General features: G+C 41.7%; 1 protein-coding gene across 1 annotated transcript in view; it reads right to left on the bottom strand.

Annotated features, from left to right (window-relative positions):
* SNX10 (sorting nexin 10) overlaps positions 1-13,914 on the bottom strand; it is a 58,382-nt gene extending 44,468 nt beyond the window's left edge. The window contains exon 1 of the mRNA XM_005296975.5: positions 13,784-13,914. The gene's annotated coding sequence lies outside the window, so the exon portion shown is untranslated. The remainder of the gene's footprint in view (positions 1-13,783) is intronic.
* Positions 13,915-13,944: the final 30 nt, after the last annotated feature.

Genomic DNA, 13,944 nt, shown 5'->3' with positions numbered 1-13,944 from the left:
GAATATGACCCTCTGACTGTATTAATAAGTAGGGTTGCTAGTTTCCTTTTGGCTATAGCCTATGACACTCAAGTGGGATTGTGAAAATACTCACTTCAAGCTGTCAGCAGAAGTCAAGCTGTTCTTTCGTAGATTATAAAATCAGAAGGGATCACTACAGTCATCTAGTCTGACCTCCTATCTAACATAGACCATAGAATTTCCCTGGATTAATTCCAGTTTGAACTACAGCATATCTTTTAGAAAAAAACATACAATCTTGATTTAAAAATTTCTAGTGATGGAGAATCCAACACAACCCCTGAGTTGTTCCAATTGTTAATTATTCCTCACTTAAAATTGTGCCTTATTTCTACTCTGAACTTGTCTAGCTTCAACTCTCAGCCCCTGGATCTTGTTATAGCTTTGTCTGCTAGACTGAAGAGCCCTCTAGTATCAAATTTTCTGTTCCATATGTAGGTACTTATTAACTATGATCAAATCACCTCTTCACCTTGTTACGGTAAACCGACTGAGCTCCTTGAAACTTTCGCTGTAAGGCATGTTTTCCAATCCTTGGATCATTCCCTTGGCCTTAGAGGATCAGCTGTGGTAGATGCAGATGGACCCCATCACTCATACGTTAACAGACACAAGACTACTTACATAAAACATACAATAAGTTACTTCCTGCAACAAGGAAACAACTTAGTATTAAAAATTTTAACAGACAGCCATATAGGGGCATTTGTGCCTAAGTCTGAATCATTCTTCCCACAGACAAAGGATTTTGTCCAGTACTGTAGGCCATGGACATGTTCTTTTGTTTGTCCAAACAGAATCTTTGCTTCTCTCTCATACCCCAGTTTGGCATTCACAGCATCAACTTGTCCTTCTCTTGCTGCCAAGCTGCAGTGGAGCAGTTGTTACTGGAGCACTGCCCCCATTGAAAATATAAGGAAATAATCAAAAGGAAAATAAATGTATCCTCATCTTAATTCTATGCAGTATTCAGATGTTAAATTAACCAAATTAAAGATCCATGAGGACCAGCTGTCCTTGTGCCTCAAGTTGCCAATGCACATTCCAGTCATTGACTTCCACACCAGCAGCAGCAGCACTTCATTGACGTGGCTATTAAAAGGAAACAAGGACAGTTTTCAAATGAAACTGGGCACTTTTCCATAAGGGACTCCAAATTATCAGCAGGATTTTGGCAGCCACAACCAGTGCTTAATTTGTGCCAGGGCTCAGCTCTGGCACCTCTAGGTTTGCTGCATTGGTTATGAATGAAAAAAACTGCTTGAGCCCCGGCACCTCTTTCATTACAATTTAAGCACTGGCTACAAGCCAGAAGTGAAGGACAATTTCAAAAACAGCCCTTTGATAAAGCGTGCTAAAGCAAGTTATAGAGTTCCTCCTGAAATTTGGACTCTGAGCAGCCACTGTCAAGATGCCTAGGTGAAACTGGTCACATTCATGCAGGACTTCAGCTCAATGGCTGATGAAATGGTCATCTTATAGAAAAACTTCTCTAACGTTATGATGCCTATTTCCAATCAAGCATGCTCACCATTCTATCACATGGCAAGAACTGTTCTATCAGGAAAATGAATTGAAATCACCTAAAAAAAACATTTATCTAGGAGAGTGTCATGAATTACACAGGAACCTGGGAATCAAAGAGCCATTTAATTAATCAAACTTGATCATCATCAGCCCTCCCCCAAAAAATAATTATACATGCACCAGACATGTGGCAGTGACAGCCAGGTGATATTACATGATGCTGTAAATGAAATTGGGATTTATTAAGCAAGTCTGACTGTGTCACCTGCACCCTGTCTAATAATCCCTCTCTGGCTGCAGAATGACTTGCATTCCAAACCCCTGAGAAGCTTCAAGATGGCCATAATTTAAAAAACAAGATATTCATACACAGCCTACAATGTATTTTCTTTTTCTCCCGTCTTCCCATTGTAGAGTCCTCAGATAGCAGACAAACTCTATCAAGGGTGCTCATATACTTTCTGCTGTTTCATCTGGTTTCTTACCCATAACGTCAGTCTAATCTTGGTTAGAGAACACTCAGAAGGCCAGAGCAATGCCAATTATTAGCCAACTATTGGAGATGGTAGGCATGGGTGATGGGACTGATTTCGTGATACGTGTCAGTTTTCATCATGACAACTGGTTATTAATTGGGGAAGGATGTGAGTTTGTTGCAGTCATTCTGGAAGCATTCACAATTCTTCTTCTATAGCTCCAGCTCTCCAACAGTGCTCCATGCAAAATGTGCTAGAGAGATGGATTGTCACATGATGCGGGCTCTGCTACTTGTTTGCAACAGCCAACTTGCATTAAAAAGCCAAAACTACATTAAATAAATTTTCTAAAGTTACTTTTCTGTGTAAGCAATTGCCGTAGTGGTCACAGGGGTATTAGACAATTGTTAATGAGAGGAGAGGTGATCTGCACAATTATGAACAGAAGGGCTGGTAGCTCACAAGACTATTTCTCTGTTAGTATGTATTCTTGCTTTAGGAAAGTGTTTGATTCCCTTTTCTGTACTCTGTGAGAAAATGCTGTTTTTATTTTATCTTACAGCACCTATTGCTTCAGTATCTGAGCATCTTCCACGTAAAATCAAAAGTTTAGTGTAGGGAGTCAAACGTGTGTTGATTCTTTATATTCAGATACAAAATATGATACTACAGGTTAAAAAAATACAAATACATAGATACACATGTGCATATATACATTTCTAAATTATAGATAGATAGATAGATAGATAGATAGATAGATAGATAGATAGATAGATAGATAGATAGATAGATAGATAGATAGATAGATAGATAGATAGATAGATAGATAGATAGATAGATAGATAGATAGATAGATAGATAGATAGATAGATAGATAGATAGATCGATCAGGTGCTCAAATACTATTGGTGATGGGCAGCAGTATCAGACCACAAGACAGACATTTTTGTATGATGCAGTTACAAACAACTAAACTGAAGCTTTGTCACTTATACAAGCTACAGTCGGTAACAGAGGCCGTAGCAAGGATCCCAGGCAGATAAACAGAGACTGAGGCCTGGATCCTCAAAGGTATTTAGGAGCCTAGCTCCCAATGAAATCGTTGGAAGTCAGTTAGTTACACAAATACATTAGGGGATGCAAGCCTGACCTATCAGACTCCTGGAGCCTTGGCCAAAATCCTTGGTTAGAAGGAAGATCTTGAACCTATGTCAGAAACAATATAGGCATGTTTAAGGAGTTAAACATTTTATAAATGAAATGTAAGTCTATTCTGAAAAGTATTACTTGCTCTAAAGTATGTGTCTGGCATAACAACCTTGTAATTATGAGAAGGGTTTAATGCTAATTGAGGAGGTTTTTCGCCTTCCTCCGCAGCATGGGGCAGGGATCTCTAGCAGGAGGGTCTCTGCCGATTGAAGTCACTAAAAACAGGATTGGGGACTTCAACAGCAGAGTCCAGGGAAGGGGTAGGGACGGTTTTATGGCCTGCAGCATGCAGGGGGTCAGACCAGATGATCATAATGGTCCCTTCTGACCTTAAAGTCTATGAGTCTATGAGTAGAGCAGAAGCTAATGAACACAGTGCATGCTTACTGCAACACTACTTTTTCAAATAGACTCATGCATGCAAAAGCTGTCACCATCTGATCCTTCCCCTCCAGACTTGCTCCTTTTAATGTTCTGAACCTTTTGTATACTTGTGATCTGAAGTTCCAGCTAGGGCCTAGCTCCAATCATTTCTTAAACTTCATCTTATTTTTTTCTGTATTTAAGATTTCTGCTACTTTGAATTGCCTTTCCAAAGAGTTACATAATCTTTCATCTTGGGTTTGGTTTATTGGTTTTTTTTTGTTTGTTTTGTTTTTTTTAAATTAAACTGTTGCAGCCTTCCTTGTTCTGTTTTGCATGGCATGTCAAAACTGGTATTTTTGAGAAGCAGGGTCTGGTCACCTGCAGGAGGTGTGCTACGGTCTAGTCTGTTTCCTGAGACCAGCAAAGTAAAATGAAAAGGAGAAGCCTGCTCTGAAGTACAGAACTGCCAGCCCAATACCAGTAGTCTGAGGAAAGGTCTGTAAAGGCAGCCAGGGCACATATATTGTAAACTAAAATAACCATAATAAATGCAAAGGTTCTCATCTTTTGAATGACAGCACCTACTACACTTCCCTGAGACTGACCAGTCCCAAACAGCTTCCTCAATTGCACCACAAAGTAGGAGGAAAGATATGAAAAAGAGTTTAGCAAGTGGAGTCAGCTCTCTGTGCATCTTGATCTGGTCTACTTCAAGTCGTTGTGCTTCTAGGATAAATTTAATTTACCAATTCTCATGTTTTGAGGCCAGAAGGAACCATTATAATGATCTACTCTGAGCTCCTTTAGAACATAGACCTTAGAATTATACTCAGCTAAAAGAACAATGAAGATATAGTGCAACAGATCCTGGCATGGGTTAGTAACGCATGTACATACCAGGGTTCTGGGCAGGCTTATATGGTACATGCTGCTGCATCTTCACTGCTATTTTTAATTGAACTAGCTAGATTAAAACTACTGTGGGTATACCTACCTGAGCGGCAGTCACACTACCCTGTGACTCCCTAGGAGATATTAGTTAAATAATAAGAGGTAGATAAAAGGCTAGCTGAGAATAGCTTATAATTTTAAAAGAAGAAAAGAAGAAGAAGAAGAAGAAGAAAAAAGATGTGAAGACTTGGCCAATCATCACTTTGACCACTTTACTGGTACGTACCAATTCTTTCCTACACCCTTCATCAGTCTGTCATTTTAGACTGAATGCTCGCTGAGCTGGACTTTGCCTTCCTATATTTGTTAGCACAGCACCTAGCACACTTTTAGGCACCTCTGAATATAAATAATAAAGTACAGCCATCCAAGGCGTGAGACAAGTAGCTTCCCTGCAAACTGGGGGCACATCTCATACCTGCATTGTTCCAGAGTTCCCAAGTTTACTCCTGTGTGTTTAGGAGAGGAAGCAAATTGGGCCTTGTCTACACAAGAAACTTTCACTAGTTTAAGTCAGTTTTTTAAATGATTTAAACAGGTGCAAACCCCTGTGTGAACATTTCAGTTTAAGAGTGGCTTATTACACTTTATTTTAAGCATCAACTTTAAGCTAAATCCAAATTAGTAACTCTTAAACACCACCTATTCCAGCCAGCGGTACATCCTCAGTGGGTGGCACTGGTCAGCTTTGTCCTCTGCCCGAAGCCACTACAGAGAAGGGAGACCAAGGCAGGCTAGACCCATTCCTGTCTGAAGGAGGCAAGAAAGTACAAGGAGCTGTGCAAGATAACACACTGCAGCCAAGGTGAGAGCCCTTCAGGTCACCCTGGGTGGAAAAAGGAGGAGGTTTGGGACTGGTTACCTGCCCTAGAGGCTATGGGGTGCTGACATCTGACCTTCGGTCATTGCCTATCCACCATAAATTGGGACCCACCCAAATTTCCATTCCTAGCTACAACACTAGTGTGGACAAAGCTAGAGCATTTAGCCTTGCTGAAAGCAAGTTCAGTCACAATGGCAGCTGCGCACTGTTGCAAATTCTTGTGAGTGGGGAATGTCACAGGCACGTTAGACATGTTGGCACTGCCAAAATGCTCTTATCAACAAGGCTTATGACTACGTATGTTACTTAGCTATTGCCCTTTCCCCTGTGAAGTACTGTCTTCCATTCAGCTTTTGAATCTACCCTTTAATGCTGGATTTTTAGAACCTCTTTCTCCCCTGGTCGGAGGAAAACATCTTGGGTGAAATAAAAATTCCCATTCCCAGAACGTGACCAAGATCTCATTACAAGAGATTCCAAAATTATGACTAATCCAAAATTTACATTCCTACTACACAAGTGATTAAAAATGACACGTTTATTAATAGACATCCAATTCTATTATAATGATTGTTATTGTGTGTACACAAAAAATTGGCAAGGAGTTAGGACCCTGAGGGAAAGGAGCAGCAGGAAACTGGAGTTAAGATTCCAATAACCTGTTGGCTACACATACACGGAAAGGTCATAGTGTTTCTCCCGTAAATGAATCACTGTTCACATTCCAGTAAAGCGGATGCTTTGTTATAAAAAATATAGTGTTTCTCTTCCATCTGTCCACTCTGGTGGGGGGGGGGGGGGGGGAGAAGGGGAAGTATTTTCTTAAGCCAGAAAACCCCCAAAATACTAAAGGACAGACACTTCAAGACACATGGTACAAGACAACAGCAAGGAAAAAACATCATCATGCTCACAAGACATGTTTTCATTTCACACTCAAAATTCCCCAAGACATCTTATGGAAGATCTCCATAACAGAACCCTTATGTTTCAATTTATTTGTTCTTAGACAACAGAAGGACATCAGCACACATCCTCTAGACCTCTCTGTGGCATTGTATGCCACTGAATACAAATAAATCCTGCCTCTAAGATGATGGAGGAGCAAACAGAAACTCATTTGAAATGGCTTTCAGACCAAGACTATAGGGTGGTTATGAGCCCTCTCCTGCAAAGTTCAATCCTCTTGCTCTTATTATTCAGTATCTAGTTGTTGAAGCTACTGAGAGCGCGGTGCCAGCAAGATGCAGACAGTACCCTACAATACACCTCTTTTACAGCAAATGTAAACAGCACAGTAACAGGGTGGTCTGTCCACTTTATGAGCAGTGGAGCCTGGGGGCCACCCAACCCCTGTTCCATGATGTGCCCTCTTTATGAAAACCAGTGTTCTAGGAATCAGCAGCCAAGCTGGGAATGGGGCCAGATGTTAATCAGGTGCCCCCTGACATGCTAAAACCCAGTTCTGAGCTGGGGAAGGGAAACAGAAGCATAGGGTTAGGGCCGTGGAAAGGGCTCCTGGATGGGAACCAGAATCTGCATGTTGGTGGGCTGAGGATATCTGCCATAAGTAAGCCCCTTTGTTTTCAGTTTAAACCGATTTTTACAGAAAAATTCCCGGGTTCACAAAAAGTATTATTCATTTTTTTCTTATTTTCACCCTACTTTTGTATCATTAAAATATATATAAAAAATAACTTGTTTTATTAGGAAAATACAATACCTTGCATGAGATTACGATAATACATTAGTCTTTGTCTATATGCAAAGCTGCCTGTTGAAGTAAGGCTATGTATTAGTCTAGAAGATACACACTATAAACAAACAGGCAGGCACAAAAGCTCTGAAGTGTGTGTGCTTCTGAACGTACTGATGAATTTCACGCCCACCACGTACACATTTCAAGCTGTTCACAGATAACAGTTTAAAGATTTGACACACTAAAATGAACAAAAATCTCTATCAGAATATGTTTCAGAACATAAGGAAATATTCAAAAGCTTTAAAAAAAACAAAAACAGGAGAAAAGAATGAAGTTGAGTGTGTGCGCTGCAAATGGTGTGGCCCAAGTATTAAATGTAAATATTTATGGGCTAATAGTTCTAAGTATACAACAGCAAATGGTTTATTCAAATGAAAAGTTTTATTTGGGGATTAGAGATGTATTGTTTTCTTAAACTCAGAGGTGGCATTGTGTTTTGAGTTCTGTTTTAGTTCTGAAGCAAATCACATTGATGAACGGAATTCAAAGCTACTGAATACTTTTTCCCCGTCTTTCCATCCACCAAAATAAACCCTGATATTTACCCAGAAAAATTAATAGTTTTTGCCATGATTTTCACCTGTTTTTATTGTTGTGGTAATGAACACTGATAAATTCCCGGGAAAAATTAAATAGAAGAAAAACTGAAAACAAAGGGCCCTAGCCATAAGCTACAGCACAGCCGCACACCAAAGGAGAAATAGATTGTGAGTCTAGAGACCAAGGGAAGCTCCTTGGAGCAGGATCAGAACTCAGATGCTGGTGGGATGAGGAAGCCTGACTGAATCACAGCCCAGCTGTGGAGCTCCTAAACCAGGGGTCGGCAACCTTTCAGAAGTAGTGTGCTGAGTCTTCATTTATTCACTCTGATGTAAGGTTTCGCGTGCCAGTCATACATTTTAATGTTTTTAGAAGGGCTTTTTCTATAAGTCTAGAATATATAACTAAACTATTGTTGTATGTAAAGTAAATAAGGTTTTTAAAATGTTTAAGAAGCTTTGTTTAAAATTAAAATAAAATGCAGAGCCCCCCGGACCAGTGGCCAGGACCCGGGCAGAATGAGTGCCACTGAAATTCAGCTCCCGTGCCGCTTTTGGCATACATGCCATAGGTTGCCTATCCCTGTTCTAAACCAAGTGGAAGCAGTTTGAGAGTCTAAAGACCAGGGCACAAGAAAACTGTGGGAAAGACTCCCCAGAGACATCAGGGGCTGGAGCATGACAGTCAGGGTGCCTGTACTGCCTTACCATACCCTAAGGGGATGCGCTCTAGGACTGAACCCTGCTACAAGGACGTCTCCCAGTTATCTTAATGTCAGGAAGAAATCAGAACCTGGATGAAGAGCAGCTGGCTAAAGCTGAACTCAGGTAAGAGTCAGGCAATGCTGGTAAGAAGAGGAGAAGGCTTCAAAGAACTTGCCTCTTCTGTAACACCCCTCACTGATGAGGGCTTGATCTGTCCTTGGATTCTCCAACTGGTTTTTAGGGTTTGGGATCTTTTTGCAATTCTCAGGGCCAATGGGTGCCACAAAAGCCAGGGGGGTAAACAATGTCTTCTTCCAACTGTAAATGGACAGAAGATTGTGTCCCATCCCATTGGACATAGGCTGCTCATAGAAATCCATGAATTCATTACCTTTTGGCTTGATTACTTCATCTCATATCTAAGATAGAAGCTCCAGCTCATATAAAAAGCAGCAGCCAGTTTCCTTAGCATCACAAGTCACTGTTAATAAGTCAGTGCAATGATGTTCCACTCTCTGCAATGACTTCCCATTGAATACAGAATTTGGTTCAAGATTAGGGTGACCAGACAGGAAGTGTGAAAAATCATGATAGGGAGGTGGGGAGTGGGGGGTAAATAGGAGCCTATATAAGAAAAAGACCCAAAAATCATGACTGTCCCTATAAGATCGGGACATCTGGTCACCCTATTCAAGATCCTGTCTTGGTGTTCAGAGCCCTCCATTAGGACTGTTCATAGCTTACCAAGCGACCTCCTCTCTTTCTCTCTCCACACTATATTTCAATGGAACATTCATCCTGTTGACCAACAGAGGAAGGTTTTCATAAGAGATATGCACCTAATTATAGATCTAACTCAGTGATAGGAGTGGCCACAGGCCTACCTACTTCCAAAAACTAAATGCAAAACTCATTTCCTTGACATAGCTCTGCTTCAATAAATTCTTCACCCACACAAACAAATACATGTTTCAAAACCATATACATTAACCAAGCTATTTTTACAGGCTGGGAAAAGAGAGGGAGAGAGATTAATTGTTTCTATTTTTAAACAGTGGGCAAAATTTAGATATTATATTGACTGGATGGACAATATAAACTACCTAGACAGACAGATTTGGGGCTAAATTCTTACACATAGCTCCTTTGGCTTCTTTAGGGCCTTCTGAGTGAATGAGTAAGATGAGCAGGATTTAACACTCAAGATCAAGACTTATTTTTGACTGGAGCCAGGAATTCCTGGAGGATATAGCTACAGTTTTCTCTAGGCGCAGATCATCAAAGGAATTTAGGCTCCTAACTTCCACTGGTTTCAATGGAAGTCAGGAGCCTAAATACCTTTTAGGATCTGGGCCCAAGTACTTTTAGTATAAAAAAAATAAGCTAAAGAGTTACTTTCCTGTGATTAAATAGGTTTTAGCAGAATATTTAACTAGGAAAAAGATCATCTGATCTTAAATTATCCAAATGGAGCACCTTTCCTTGATTCCAAAACCAAGAGCCTGTGCATGCTACAGACCACATATGTGGTGGAAGTGATATCAATAGGATATATTGCAGAGCCATGACGCATTGAATTAGTCACCTGCCCTCTGCCAACGTCTCCATTTGGGCCAGGATTACTTAAAACATTCCACACCTCTGAGCAACTTCTAACAAGTTGTGTTTTGTTTTTTTAAATCAACCAGCTAGAGAAATGTTTCCTTCTTTTCCCCCAAATGTCAAGAAATTACAAAGAGATATGATAAACATGTAAGAGTTTGTGGTGTCCCACACTAAGGTAATCAGGGATAGAATTAAGAGGCGTTTCATGAAAAGAAGTTAGAAAAAGGAGCCAGTACTTCTTGATAACAGCATATACCTCCAGGGCAACAGCCCCACAACTGATCTACCAATACCAAACTGGTTAACTAAAGACCACTAGCAATCATGATGGCAAGGTTCCAGATAGCAACAGCCACATACATTTCCATGCTGAAGGGAGCTCTCATGTAGGTGTTCCACTACTACAGCTCTGGGGTGAGCTCTGCACAGATTTCTAGTAAAGCGAGCTCTCTCTCATCCTGAAGTACTGCTACCACTGCTGATCTTCCCAGGTCTGCAGCACTATCCTGTTCCACCAGTAAGTGCTGGTCGCCTGATTCCAGAAGTGGCAGCTCACTGAGAGAAGCCAATCCTGAAAAAGTTCGTAGAGAGGTCACTGCTCAATTTCAGCCTCCTACTGTGCTCATATTGCTACAGCACCACCATGGCGGTCTCTCAAGTTACCCAAAGCACGACTGCCAATACATGTGCATCTGCCAGCTTATATTAACTACCATCAGGATCACAGCATTCAGTCATGTCTCCCCCATGCAGCCTGATAGCAGTTTGACAATGGCGCTGGCTTGCAAAAGCCAGATGAATGATGGGATAAAAGGAGAGGAATCATGGGAATTTTTTCATTTGACCTCAAGTCCCAGAATTCCAGTGGTTTCTAGTAGGTATCCTATTATGTGCCACAAGAAAAATCCCCAAATGCATAGAGCCTAGTGGCAGAACATTGCACCATGGGATTTCTGTCCTGAATGCTGTCCACATATTTCAGTAAAACAGCACCATGTGGACAAGATGATTCAAAAGGGAAGCAGCTTCAATTGGCATAAAGCAGAGAGGACAAGCTGCTTTTGGAACAATTGTTCCTGATCAGTTAATACACAAAAACAATCTGAAACAACTTTCAAGTGTCGACAAGCCCTGAGAGAGACCGTGGAAGGTAAAGATAATATTTACCCAGCCACATCACAAAATCAGGGAGCAAGAAGAAACCAGAAAGTTTATAGAGGATCAGACTTAAGCATACTATTTCATGTACCACAAGGACAAAAAAGACATGACATTTTTCCACTGGGGTGGCCTTAGCAAATTATGGGCAAAATGCACCTTAAAAAAAAAAAAAAAAAAAAAAAAAAAAACCACAATTCTAATGACTATCTTTTTCAAACATGCACTTCAAAGAAGATATTATTTCAGCCATCACAATCTCGAAACAACTAGATCTAGGAAGTAATACTTGTAACTTTATCATGTGAAAGTGGGAACTTCTTCTTTCAGGCGATAAAGAAGCATTAATCTCTAACTCTAGCATTCATGTTGCCGCCAAAGAGGAAGAAAATGGGGGTTTTAGAATACACAAGCAAAATTTCAGTGGTGGCTATCGATTAACTGCCATATCTGGAACTTTGGACTTCTCCTCATGAACTCGCCTAGAAGTAGTATAAACACATGCAAGTAATACAGCTGCATTATTTATTTAGGCATATAAATTCAAAATCTATTAAAATGCTGGCAGAATTTCTTAATGAATTTTCAGTCTTATGAACAGTTGTGGATATATTATATGCCATATTAAAACAAACTAATATTGGGTGTTCAGTACTGGGTTTATAAGAAAATGACAGAAAAGTGAACAACACTGTATGAATTTGTCAAAACCAACATGGCTATTTAAAAAAAATCAAGATGGGAAAGAAGAGAGCAGAAAGTTGTGGGTGGAGGCAAAATTCAATGGGGGGGGGTTAAAAAGTTATGTTATAAGTAGTTATGAATATATCTGTCTATCCATCAGATGTCTCTTACATTAGATTATGAGCTCTTTGGGCCAGGAACTGTCTTTTTGTTCTCAGTTTGTGCAGTGCCTAGCACAATGGCCCTGGTCCATAAGATGCTACTCTATGCTCCCAGATGCTACATTAATAACAATCATAATATTTTAAGGGGCCTGATTCTGATCTCATTTATGCTCCAAGTCTATTTACACTGATGGATGTGAGAGCAGAATAAGGGTCAAGCTGTATGCCATCTGGTGCCCTAGTGACGTGGATACACCACTTACAATGTTTTTAGAAAAGCTCAGTGGAATTAAAGCCTTATTTGATAAAGCTGGGCATAATGCAGTACATGACTTCTTATTTATAGCCAATGGCAGCGGTTTATCAAAGAAAGAAAACCTATGACATCACAGTAACAGTGTTCTGTGTGATATAATTTTGCTTAACAGTCTAGTACAGGGAGAAATGATTTCTCTGTTGTTACAATTAGTACTTTATACTATACTGGAGAAACAAGTCCTGTGATAGCTAACAAATTTGCAAGAAAGGCATATTCTGAAAGGGAATCAGTAATAGTTTTATACCAAATGTGGGATCTCAAATGGAAAAAGTCCCCAGTATACATATAACAATCACACCCTTGAGCACATACTGCAATAGTTCAAATCTAATTCATTTACCTATGTTTCATTAAAAATTAAAAAATCATCCCTTCACTCCAGTAAACCCCAAACCAGTGGCCCATTCTGCAGGAACTAGGTCTGGCAATAACCACTACGCACTGATCTATACTACTACTACTACTACACAGTAGTGCCTTGACTGTGTTACAATATGGTTTGATTTTCCTGCAGGCACAAGACCAAATCCTGTTGCAACTTTGGTACAATTATTGTATCATTTGCCCCAAACCATATAGGCTGGGTCTGCACTAAGATTTTCTTAAAATCTCCCACCCATTGCACTAGCTAGCACTAATATTGCTGGTGAGAGTTCTAGCCTAGACCTGTGGCTAGCTTGGCTCAGGGAATCCCCCCCTCACGTAACTTAGTGGTATGAATACAAATAGTCAACTTCCACGTTTTCCCTCACCCTTGCTACTGCAACAGGGGGAGAGCTACCTAAAATTGCCACGGTAGGCCTGGATTTGAAGAGAGAATACCAGAGTATATAGCCCATGGCACCGCATATGTCCGTCCCTATTAAGTGGTAGTGGTGTGGCAGCGGTGCATTAACATCCACTCGAACACATATCAAGAAACTCATTATCCCTTTTGGCGCTTCAAAGACCATTAACTCAAGACAGTAATTGCTTGTCGATAGGGGAACTACTAAATCTGACCGGCGGCCCCTGGTTCTCGGCAGTGTTGGCAGCAGCTCCAGCTTTAGTAGGGGAGTCAATGATTCCCGTCCTAGGCCACCCTAAAGCAAAGGCGGCTCCCTTGGACCCAGACGGTTGTGAACGAGGATTCCCTGTCTCCAAACCCCAACATCCCCATCCCCGGCTGGCGCTGAGCCCCAGACCCAGGCTACCCGGTGCATCTGCCTCCTCCCCACGGGGGCAGGAGCGCCTCAGGGTGACAGCAACCAAGTGCCGGCGCTGGCAGATCAGAGAATGAAATGACCCCCCCCGCGGGGCCATGGAGCCCGCCCGCCGGGACTGCAGCGAGGACGCGCCGGCCGGACAGCGCAGCTGGGGCCCCTACGTGCCCCGCTAGCCCCGTCCACTCGGAGGGGCAGCTACCAGCCTCCGCTCGGAAACGAAACCCAGCTCCGCCCCGCTCTCGGCCAGCAGCCGCGCCTGCCCTACTCACACCAACAGCGGCGGCTCCCGCGCTCCGCCCGCTCCCCAGCAGCGGCGTCGGCACGGGCTCAGCAGACAGCAGCCCAGTCACCGCCGCTCTCCTAGCCTAAGGCAGCCGTGGGCGGGGGCCCGGCGCTCATGTGACCCGCAGCGGGAGGAGCTGCGGCTGCA

The sequence above is a fragment of the Chrysemys picta genome, chromosome 2 (genome assembly GCF_011386835.1).
Source record: "Chrysemys picta bellii isolate R12L10 chromosome 2, ASM1138683v2, whole genome shotgun sequence".
NCBI classification, from domain to species: domain Eukaryota; kingdom Metazoa; phylum Chordata; order Testudines; family Emydidae; genus Chrysemys; species Chrysemys picta.
This window is presented reverse-complemented; position numbering and strand designations above follow the sequence as displayed.